Consider the following 10,560-nt stretch of genomic DNA (forward strand, 5'->3'; position numbering starts at 1 on the left):
AATCTTGGGCAATCTTTGGTCTTTTTTTTTTTTAATCTTTTATCTTTCTCTCATCTTTATCTCTTGGCTAAGCCAGCAACCAAGTTATATGGGCACTTAAGCTATCCTGTGAAGAAGCCCACATGGCAAGGAACTGAGGTATCAAAACCTTGGCAGGTATCTCCAGTCACTTACACCTGCAGCCCCAGCTGCTCCCTGATTCCGACCCACAGAAACTGTAAGATAGCATTTGTTGTTTAAGCTGCTAAGTTTTTTCATTTTGTTTTGTATTTTTAATAATTTTATTTATTAATTTCTGGCTGTGCTGGGTCTTCATTGCTGCTGGGGCTTTTTCTCTAGTTGTGGTGCACAGGCTTCTCATTGAAGTGGCTTCTCTTGTTGTGGAACACAGGCTCTAGGGCATGAAGGCTTCAGTAGTTGCAATGTGTGGGCTCAGTAGTTGCGGCTCCCAGGCTCTAGAGCACAGGCTCAGTAGTTGTGGAGCAATGGATTAGTTGCCCCACAGCATGTGGGATCTTCCCAGACCAGGGATCGAACCCATGTCTCCTGCACTGGCAGGTGGATTCTTTAGCACTGAGTCACTAGGGAAGCCCTAAGCTGCTAAGTTTTGGGGTAACTTGTTACACAGCAGTAGCTAACGAATAAATTAATGGCTGTGGTGTTCACTATGTGGCCTAGCACCTGCTCCAGGCTTAGTGCAGCAGGGGCTCCATCGATACCTGTGGCTGAACAGTCAGTACAAACAACTCCTCCACTGTAATAATGAGCCAGAGACATTCCTAAAGAAGTGGCAACAGGCCAAGTGAAAGAAGCCAGCCACAGAAGACCACATCCTGCGTGATTCCATGTGTATAAAATGTCCAGAATAGGCAAGTTCATAGAAACAGAAAGTAGAGCAGTGGTTGCCAGGGCTGGGAGGGGTTGAGGAGAAATGGAGAGTGATTGCTAGTGAATACAAGGTTTCGTTTTTGAATAATTAAAACGTAACTCCAATACTTTGGCCACCTGATGAGAAGAGCTGATTCATTGGAAAAGACCCTGATGCTGGGAAAGATCAAGGGCAGGAGAAGGGGGTGATAGAGAAGGAGACAGTTGGATGGCATCACCAATTCAATGGAAATGGGCTCGGGTGGACTCCAGGAGATAGTGAAGGACAGGGAAGCCTGGCGTGCTACAGTCCATGGGGTTTCAAAGAGTTAAATATGAGTTAGCAACTGAACAACAGCTACAAGATTTCTTTTTGAGTGATGAAAATGTTCTATAACAGGTTAAAGCAACGGTTGCACAATTCTGTGACTATATTAAAAAATACTGAATTGTGTACATTAAAAGAATTTTATGGCATGTGAATTATATCTCAATAAAGCTTGTTATGTTCTAGAAGGGGGAGAGGAAACCAGGCGAGGTCACTGTCCCAAGTCAGAAGTGGCACGAGGGAGGCTGGCCCCCTGTAGGACTGGGGAAAGCGTTGGGGTGCTTCAAGTGGAGGGGCCCCCTTCATACCTGGAGCAGAGGACATGGGAAGGTCTCAGGAAGGCTAACCGTTGCCAGTCAGTGAAAAGGTGTCTGTGTACTCATCCTACAGGGTTTCAAGCTGCCTGGAGCCCAATACCTGGGGCCTGGACATGGCCCTGACTTCCTGTTCCCTATAGACCATCCCACCCACGCATGGTTGACACCCAGCTCTACCGGGAAGGCCTCTCCACCTGCCCTTCATGCAGAAGGGGCGACCACAAAGCCGCAGGCTGCAACTTCTTAAAGGACAGAGTGGCCTCCACAAATGAGGCGATCCTACAGCAGAGTCACCCAGTGATGCAGGAAAGCCAGTCCTGGATGAAAGGCAAAACAAGCCATGAATTTAGAGCAAAGAAAAAGACTTAAACGGCACAGAGTACACTGGTACATAGTATCTAAGAGGTGGTCGATTTACTGGAAATAGAAACAGCTTCAAAGCAGACTTTGAACACGTGGTGGGGCAAGTGTGTCTCACGGAGGCCGCTGGGAGGTCGGAATCTTTCGTCTCTTTCTGGCTTCTGAGGTTGGTTTCAGAGTCAGAAGCTGGCGGTCGGACCCAAACAGCTCTTCACTGCACCGTCCCAGAATCTAGGATAAACTTGGGGACCTCTGCGAGCCTGATGAAAGTATACATACAAATGGTCTCCTAGGAGCTTTTTTCTGGGGAGAAGGTCTGTGATTTTTCAACAGATTTTCAAAAAGATTTAAAATCTGGGACTACCCTAGCAGTCCAGTGGTTAAGAATCCAGGCTTCCCCTGCAGGGGGCACAGATTCAATCCCTGGTTGGGGAACCTAAGATCCCACATGCCCCCTCCCCCCCAAAAAAAAAAGGATTTAAAAATCTGAAAAAGGTTAGAAACCATTGAGTACTGAAGCTGTAGGGCAGGTTTTATTTACAAACTTTCATAACTAGCTTGTATGGATTCTATGCAAATAAATATATATAGTATACACACACACTTATAAAACATATAGCACATATATTAAAAATGTGCACATGCATAATCTAGGAAAATCACAGCCTATAATATCCAGAAGATGTAGACCACCCCAATCTCAAGACCCCCAAGAGATTAATATCTTTTAAAACTGCAGGGCTTCCCTGGTGGCTCAATGGTAAAGAATCCGTCTGTCAACTCAGGAGACGCAGATTCCATCCCTAGTCCAGGAAGATCCTGTATGCCTTGGACCAGGCAACTAAGCTAGGGTGCCACAGCCACTGAGCCTGTGCTCTAGTGCCCAGGAACTACAACTACTGAGCTCATATGCCACAACTACCAAAGCCCGAGCACCTAGAGCCTGTGCTCTGCAACAGGCGAAACCACCGCAATGAGAAGCCTGCACACCGCAACTAGAGAGTAGCCCCTGCTTGCTGCAACTGGAGAAAAGCCCACGCAGCAGCGAAGACCCAGTACAGAAAAAAATAAATAAATAAAAAACCAACTCTCCGAACTCGACTTCATCTCTCCTGTCCTGACCCCAAACGAATTACACACACACACACACACACACACACACACATTCAGGGTGGCAGTGGAGATGGCTTCCCCTCCTAAGGGTCTCAGCCACTTGGCAGTGTACTCCATCCTCCTAGGCTCCCTTCCCTAGGCTCAGCCTCCAACCTCCTCCTTCCCCACTCAGCCACGGGTTTGCACATCCTTCTCTCCTGTTGTTGGGAAACCCCAGATCCGAAGACAGCCTGTAAGCCTCAGGGACCACAGAGAACTCTGAACGTCTCATTCCATCACCCATCTCATTCCACCTCTCCTTGGCAGATGCCCTCTACGTCTCCTTCCACTTCCAGGTCTCCAGGCTGCTTCTCCCCAGGAATCTACCAGATAGGTTCAAAACAATAGCTGCGGGTCTTCCCTGGTGGTCCAGTGGCTAAGCCGCCGTGCTGTCAATGCAGGGGGCCCGGGTGTAATCCCTGGTCAGGGAACTAGATTCCACGTGCCGTAACTGAGAGTTCACATGTTGCAAATAAAGACAGCCTGTGCCTCAACTAAGACCTGCCAAAGCCAAATAAATAAATAAACATTAAAACAACAACAACAGCCTCTTCATCAGTTGTCAAGCCCATCTCTGGGGCTACAGCAAGGATTGCCCCATCACTAAGCACCTGTCACGAGCCAGCACATTCTAGGTGCCTTACATCCGTTTTTGCATTTAATCATCACAAGAAGCCCCTATGGCAGGCCTTCTGTTTCATAAAGGAGGAGGGTGAGGCTCGAGGAGGTGACGCTGCACAGTAGTGATGGGAGAGGCAGATGTGAACCGGGTTGACCCCTGAGCCCTGCTCTTACCACTGAACAATACTCCCTTTTCCTGGGTGTGCAGAGGAACCAGATTTGGGCCACGGGTCAAGAAGACACTTGAGTCCTGTTGCCATGACTGTGTCACCCATTAGGTTGAGGACCCTTGGGTGGACTTCCCATGAAAGGCTCAAGGAAGAAATTGGGCAAGGAAGAAATTGAGGTTGCAGAGGTCGGGCCCTGCTTCCGCTGGACAGAGGGGTGAATGGGCACTACCTGGGCAGACTGGGGTGGGCTGGGTACCAGAAGCTGCATTCTCCTGGCACGTCTGTCTGTAGAGGAGCAGAACCCAGGAGGCCAGCTCTACTGAGACAAGGACTGCAAGAACAGAAAGGCTGTCTGGACCCCAAGTTAGCCTGGAATCAGAGGGAACCGGTGAGAACAGGGCGGGGACGACCCTCTGCACAGCTGATGGGCCTCCCAGAGGCCTCAGCCCTCCTCCCACCTGGGATCCAGGTTCCCCTCCTGGGCAACAAGGGGGCGCATTTGGAGACAGCACAGGACAGAGGTGAGGAGCAAGCTCTGCCGCTTCCTTTCTGAGTAATACCTAGATAAGTTACTAAATCTCTTTGTGCCTCAGTTCCCCCTTCTGTAAAACACAGATCATGATAGTGCTTCAAAGAAGAAATTAGTATTTGGGGGACTTCCCTGGTGTTGTTGAAGCTGAAGCTCCAGTGCATTGGCCACCTGATGAGAAGAGCTGACTCATTGGAAAAGACCCTGATACTGGGAAAGATGGAAGGCAAAGGGAGAAGTGGGTGGCAGAGGATGAGATGGTTAGATAGCATCACACACTCAGTGAACATGAATTTCAGCAAATGCTGGGAGATAGTGAAGGACAGAGGAGCCTGGCGGGCTGTAGTCTGTGGCTTCATAAAGAGTAGGACACGACTTAGCTACTGACAACAACAACAACTGGTGGTCCAGTGACTAAAACTCTTACTCTCAATGCAGAAGGGTTCGATCCCTGTTTGGGGAACAAGATCCTACATGCACAACTAAAGACCTGGCATAGCCAAATAAATAAATAAATAAGAATAAGTTAGTATTTTCAAAGTGCCCAGAATACTATGTAGCACAGAGTAGGTGCTACAAAAGTGTTTGTTTTTATTGTTATTAAAGATGTTGCAAGCTAGACTAAGGTGGCAATTCAGAGCTGGCCAATAGCAAGGCTCATTGGTATAAATACTGCTAAAGAAACTAGTGTGAAAGATCCCTTTTCTGGAGCTTGTTGTGCTCCTCAGGGTGCGGGGCTGGTGTCTTTGAGAAGGGAGTTCTAGGTCAAACTCTGCCTCTCAACCAGGCTCTGTGATTCTGCCGCCTTCCCCCATCTCTCCCGCCCCTCGACCTCTCTGTAGCAGAATTGGGGGAATTGTGCTCACCATTCCCTCTTCAAGACACTTTGACTGATGGTCTCATCGTGCTGACCACTCAGGATACCAGGCTGCAGGTTTTGGTCTCTGAAAGACTTAGCTGTTCTTGTGCCTAAGCACACCCATGCCAGCTGTTCACCTTTGTAATTACACAGTGTGGTCAGCGGATAAGTGGATGAAATATGGGTGTGACCAGAAAGAGCTGTTTCCATGAAAATGGAATTGAGTGCTTTAGAAAACAGTAAAGACAAGTCACTAAAACAAAGTTTCCATTGAATGAGACTGAGCAAAGCAACTGTAAAAGGTAGGGGAGAAGAATGAGAATTGACAAAGGATTCTATGCCTTACTTAAGAATGACGAACCAATCAAACAAAAGCTCTTGGCCTCACATCAGTACATCTATGTACTTTTTTGCGGGTGGAGGAGGGCATGCTGCATGACAAGGGGGATCTTAGTTCTCTGACCAGATTCTCTGGCATCTGGAGCTTGGGGTCTTAACCACTGAACAGCCAGGGAAGTCCCACATCAGTACGCGGGGATATGTTTTAAGTTAAGATGCTTAGATTTGAGATGCAGCATTTTCATAATTATCTACCTAAACTGAAGTTTCAGTTAATCAGTCAATGAATCACATAGGATAACAGGGCTCCTATGGGACCTCCCTGGTGGTCCAGTGGCTAAGACTCTGCACTCCCAATGCAGGGGGCCTGGGTTTGATCCCTGGTCAGGAAACTATATCCTGCATGCTGCAAGTAAGACCCAGTGAAGCCAAATAAAGTAATAATTTTTTTTAAAGTGCTCCTAAGAAGCTAGGTATCTCATCACAGTTGCATCTAATCTAATCACTATTTGCCTTAATCTGTTTTTCAAACTGTAGTTGGAGACATTGGGGTGGGAATAACGGAAGCCACAGCAAGAACATAAACATCTTCCCAGAGCATCCATCTGACTCAAAAGTAAGGGGGAATAGCAAAATAAACATGGATTATCGAGGAATAGAATGTAAAATTATTGTTAGGATTAAAAATAAAACTTGAAGCTTCAAAGCAAGGTCATGGTTGGGGTGGGCTGCAGCAGGCTAGGGTCACAATCCCATCTCTCTGGTGGGAGGAGTGGGTGGGAAAGTTGGAGAAGCAAGGTCCATGAGGGTAAAGGTCACGGCCAGCTGCCTAGCCATCTCCCAACCACTTTCCCACAAACCTGCAGCAGAAAGCTGTCCTGGGATGGCTGCCTTCAGAGCAGCCTGCCCGCTTGGGCCACCCCCATCTCACTGCTGCAGCTTGCAGGTGATGGGGCCAAGATCACCTGATGGCAGACCTCACTAGAAGCCTCACCTCCACCCTCTCAGCCTCTGTCCTCCGAGCTCCTCCAGACCTTGAACAGTTAGAAAAAGCTGAAAAAAAAAAAAAGAACCTCCTGGCTTTGGCACATCTGAGAGGAACAGGCTGATAACAGAGGGCAAAACGATTCCAACCCTTATCTGTAAAATAGGGGTATTTACTGACACGTACCCTGTGCATTCCAAACGGATCATTGTGGGAGAATCAAATAAGATAGTGATTGGGGACTTTCCTGGTGGTCCAGTTGTTAAGATTTCACACTGTTTTCAATGCAGGGGGCGAGAGTTGAACCCTGGTTAGGGAACTAAGTTCCCACATGCCAAGCAGCATAGCGAAAAAGTGAAAAAAAAAAAAAGAAAAAAGGATAGTGGTTGAATAAACCTTAGCACAAAAGCAAACCTCAACAACTTATGACAAAGATACCTGTCATTTAAAATCCATTCAGTCCTACAGTGTGGGCTGCAAAGATTCATTCATCCAGTGGCAAACACAGCAACTTTTGAAGTGCCCATTCCAAACTAATACAAGTTTTCCTTATTTCTAATCCTCACGACAATCCAATAAAAGAGATATGGTTATGTCAATTTTCAGATGAAAATCCGGAGGCTCAGAGAGGTCAAGGTCACTAAGCATTTAGGATCAAAGCCAAGATCTCAACTTCCCTCTAGTTCCTAAACTCTTGCTTTTGACATGAACATTAGACTTTCTCTTTACTCATTATCAAACACTGTGCCTCCCACTGGAAATACTAAGCCTCACACATCTTATGAAGCTCCCTCATATAAGACACAGGGTGCACTTAATTAAAAATAGAGCACTGGTTTCCCAGTGACAGTAGGTGAATATTTATTCAAATATTCGTCACACCACACAATAGGGAAAAAAGATTCATAACCCAGTGAGCTGGCTTTTGGACCCATGAACCATCAGAAACAAGAGTGTGGTTTTGCTCATCTTTTCATTGGCTCTGAACATGAGAAAGGTTTTTCAATGGCGTTTTTTAAGAGGGACAGGTGAGAGGGAAAGTTGGGGGGGTTTTTGGTGGTTTTTCCACTAGAAGAAATTTCTCATGAAGCTGTTTGAGATCAAGACCCTGGTTTTATTGATATCCTCCTCAGACACAGATTGGCAGCAAAGAGGAAAATGCATGCTTAAACCAACTGTGTGTGGGATGGACGACCCTCACCTGAGGCTACCTGACACGCGCTTGAGAGGAGCTTGGACGCCATTTCACTCTGCTGTGCTCAGTTGTGTCCGATTCTTTGTGACCCCGTGGGCTATAGCCCACTAGGTTCCTCTGTCCATGGAATTTTCCAGGCAAAAATACTGAAATGGGTTGCCATTTCCTACTCCAGGGGATCTTCCCCACCCAGGGATCAAACTCAGGTCTCTTGCGTCTCCTACATTGGCAGGATTCTTTACCACTGAGCCCCTAAGGAAGCTTTACTTTTTACTCTAAGGGGCTGCAAAAGGCTGCTTCATGGTCAGCAACCCACACTGGTGCTACCCCAGGGTCCTGCGCCTGTGGGACCAAACCGCACGAAGGAGCAACTGGATGTGGACAGAAACGATCACCAAGATGAATTCTGGACTCCACCATTCGTAAGTCTTTACCCTCATTTCCATGCTGCAGGGGTGATGGGACCCCAGAGCACAGGGTCCTGCAGCCCCTCCGTCCCGCCATACCTCTCAGCAAGCATCGGTTCATGCATGTGCCCCAGGGAGGCTCACACCCAGATCCAGGCAGACAGCTGGGGACTAGGTCCATTTTGACAGAAGGGCTGATCGTCTACCTTTATAGCAGAAAAATGGATCCCCATGCTTAACCCAAATCCCTTTGGCTTAAGCATAAACCATCTCTCCCTGTAGTAACAAGATTAATCTTGAGGGTAAATGGAGACTTGTTAAATAAAATAATGATAATAATAGTAGTGGAGTGGGTTGCCTTGCCCTTCTCCAGGGGATCTTCCCAACCCAGGGATCAAACCCACAGCTCTTACCTCTCCTGCATTGGCAGGTGGGCTCTTTACCACTTGCACCACCTGAGAAGCCCATTCCTATGGCCATACCACCCTAAATGCACCTGATCTTGTCTGATTTCAGAAGCTAAGCAGGATTGGGCCTGATTATTACTTGGGATGGGAGATTGCCTGGGAATATCAGGTGCTGTAGGCTTGGGCTTCCCTGGTGGCTCAAACGGTAAAGAATCTGCCTGCAATATGGAAGACCAGGTTTGATCCCTGGGTGGGGAAGATCCCCTGGAGAAGGGAATGGCAACCCACTCTAGTATTCTTGCCTGGAGAATTCCTTGGACAGAATAGCCTGGTGGGCTGAGTATCAACTATATGATATGCGATGTTCATTTTCTAGTTTATCTCATTTAATCCTCAAGACAACACTAGGAACAGGTCCCATTAGCTTCACTTAACAGAAGAGGAAACCGAGGATCACAGAAGGTAAGAAATATCAAGGTCACACAGCAGGAATGTAGGGAAACTACAGTTTAAATTCCAGAGTTCCATCCAATTCTAGAGGTCAAGGGTTTAATTGCTATGTTATACTGCAGCAAACCTCATGCTATACCTACAGCTAACAACCAAAAAGAAAGCTATTTAGCCTCATTAGCAAAATAAATAAATAAAACCAAAAAAAATTTAAGATGACTACGTTTTAAGCCAATTAGTAAAACATTTTTTACCAATATTATTAAATGCCATCATGAAACTGTTCTATATCACTGGGATAAACTCATTCAATATTTCCTGGAAAAATATTTAGCTCCACGAGCCATAAAAATTGTCAATACCTTTGATGATAATTCTTGAATACGGGAAAATTCAGATGCCTGAAAATATCTGTTACAGTGCTTCAAAAGTGGTGTGTGTGTGTGGGTGCCTGGAAGCAAGATAAATGTCCCACAGTGGAGGATGCCGGAGAAAGTAATGGTGTCCCTGCACTAGGACATTTATCCTGCCAATAAAAGGATAACCAGGTGATGAAGTGATGGGGAATGCTAATGTGCCCCTGTTAAGTGAAAAAAGCAAATTACAAAAGCACATGATTTGCCCCTCACACGATTAAGTATAGAATTATCATATGACCCAGCAATTACGCTTCTGGGTATATAGGCAAAAGAATTCAAAGCAAGGACCCAAACAGATATCTATGAACATCCACATTCATAGCAGCATTATTCACAATAGCCCCAAAGTGGAAGTAACCAAGTGTCCATCGACAGATGACTGGATAAGCAAACTGCGGTCCATCCATACAATAGAATATTATTCAGTCCTTAAAAGGTGGGGGGGCTTCTGACACATGCTGCAACACAGATGAATCCAGAGGTCATGATGCTGAGTGAAACGAGCCAGTCACAAAAGGACAAATACTGTGCGATTCCATCTGTATCAGGTACCAAGAGTAGTCAAATTCCGAGACAGAAAGCTGAGTGGTGGTTGCCAGGGGCTGAGGTGGGGAGAGCCATGCAGAGCATTAGGGTTTAATGGGTAAAGAGTTCCAATTTTGCAAAACAAAAAAATTCTGGAGATGGACAGCAGTGATAGTTGATGATGATGTGAATGTACTAAGTGCCACAGAATGAAATACACTTAAAAAAATGATCTAAATGGTAAATTTTACATATATTTTACCACAATTAAAACATAAAAATTAAAGTAAAAAAGCATATGCCTAATGCAGGGTTTGATCCCTGGGTTGGGAAGATCCCCTGGAGGAGGGCAAGGCAACCCACTCCAGTATCCTTGCTGGAGAATCCACATGGATAAAGGAGCCTGGCAGGCTACAGCCCATGGGGTTGCAAAGAATCGAGCACAACGGAGACTAAGCACACAGCACACTGGTCACAATTAAAAATGCACATTAAAAATGGAAACGTGGGAATTCCCTGGTGGTCCAGTGGTTAGGACTCTACACTTTCACTTCTTAGGGCCCAGGTTCCATCCCTGGTCATGGAACTAAAATCCCACAAGACGTTCTACACACCCTGTACACCTCAGCT

General features: G+C 46.3%; 1 pseudogene; it reads left to right on the forward strand.

Moving 5' to 3' along the window:
- Nucleotides 1-8,597: 8,597 nt before the first annotated feature.
- Nucleotides 8,598-8,717, forward strand: LOC129654344 (uncharacterized; annotated as a pseudogene).
- Nucleotides 8,718-10,560: the final 1,843 nt, after the last annotated feature.

This window comes from Bubalus kerabau, chromosome 5, assembly GCF_029407905.1.
Source record: "Bubalus kerabau isolate K-KA32 ecotype Philippines breed swamp buffalo chromosome 5, PCC_UOA_SB_1v2, whole genome shotgun sequence".
In the NCBI taxonomy this organism is placed as follows: Eukaryota; Metazoa; Chordata; class Mammalia; order Artiodactyla; family Bovidae; genus Bubalus; species Bubalus kerabau.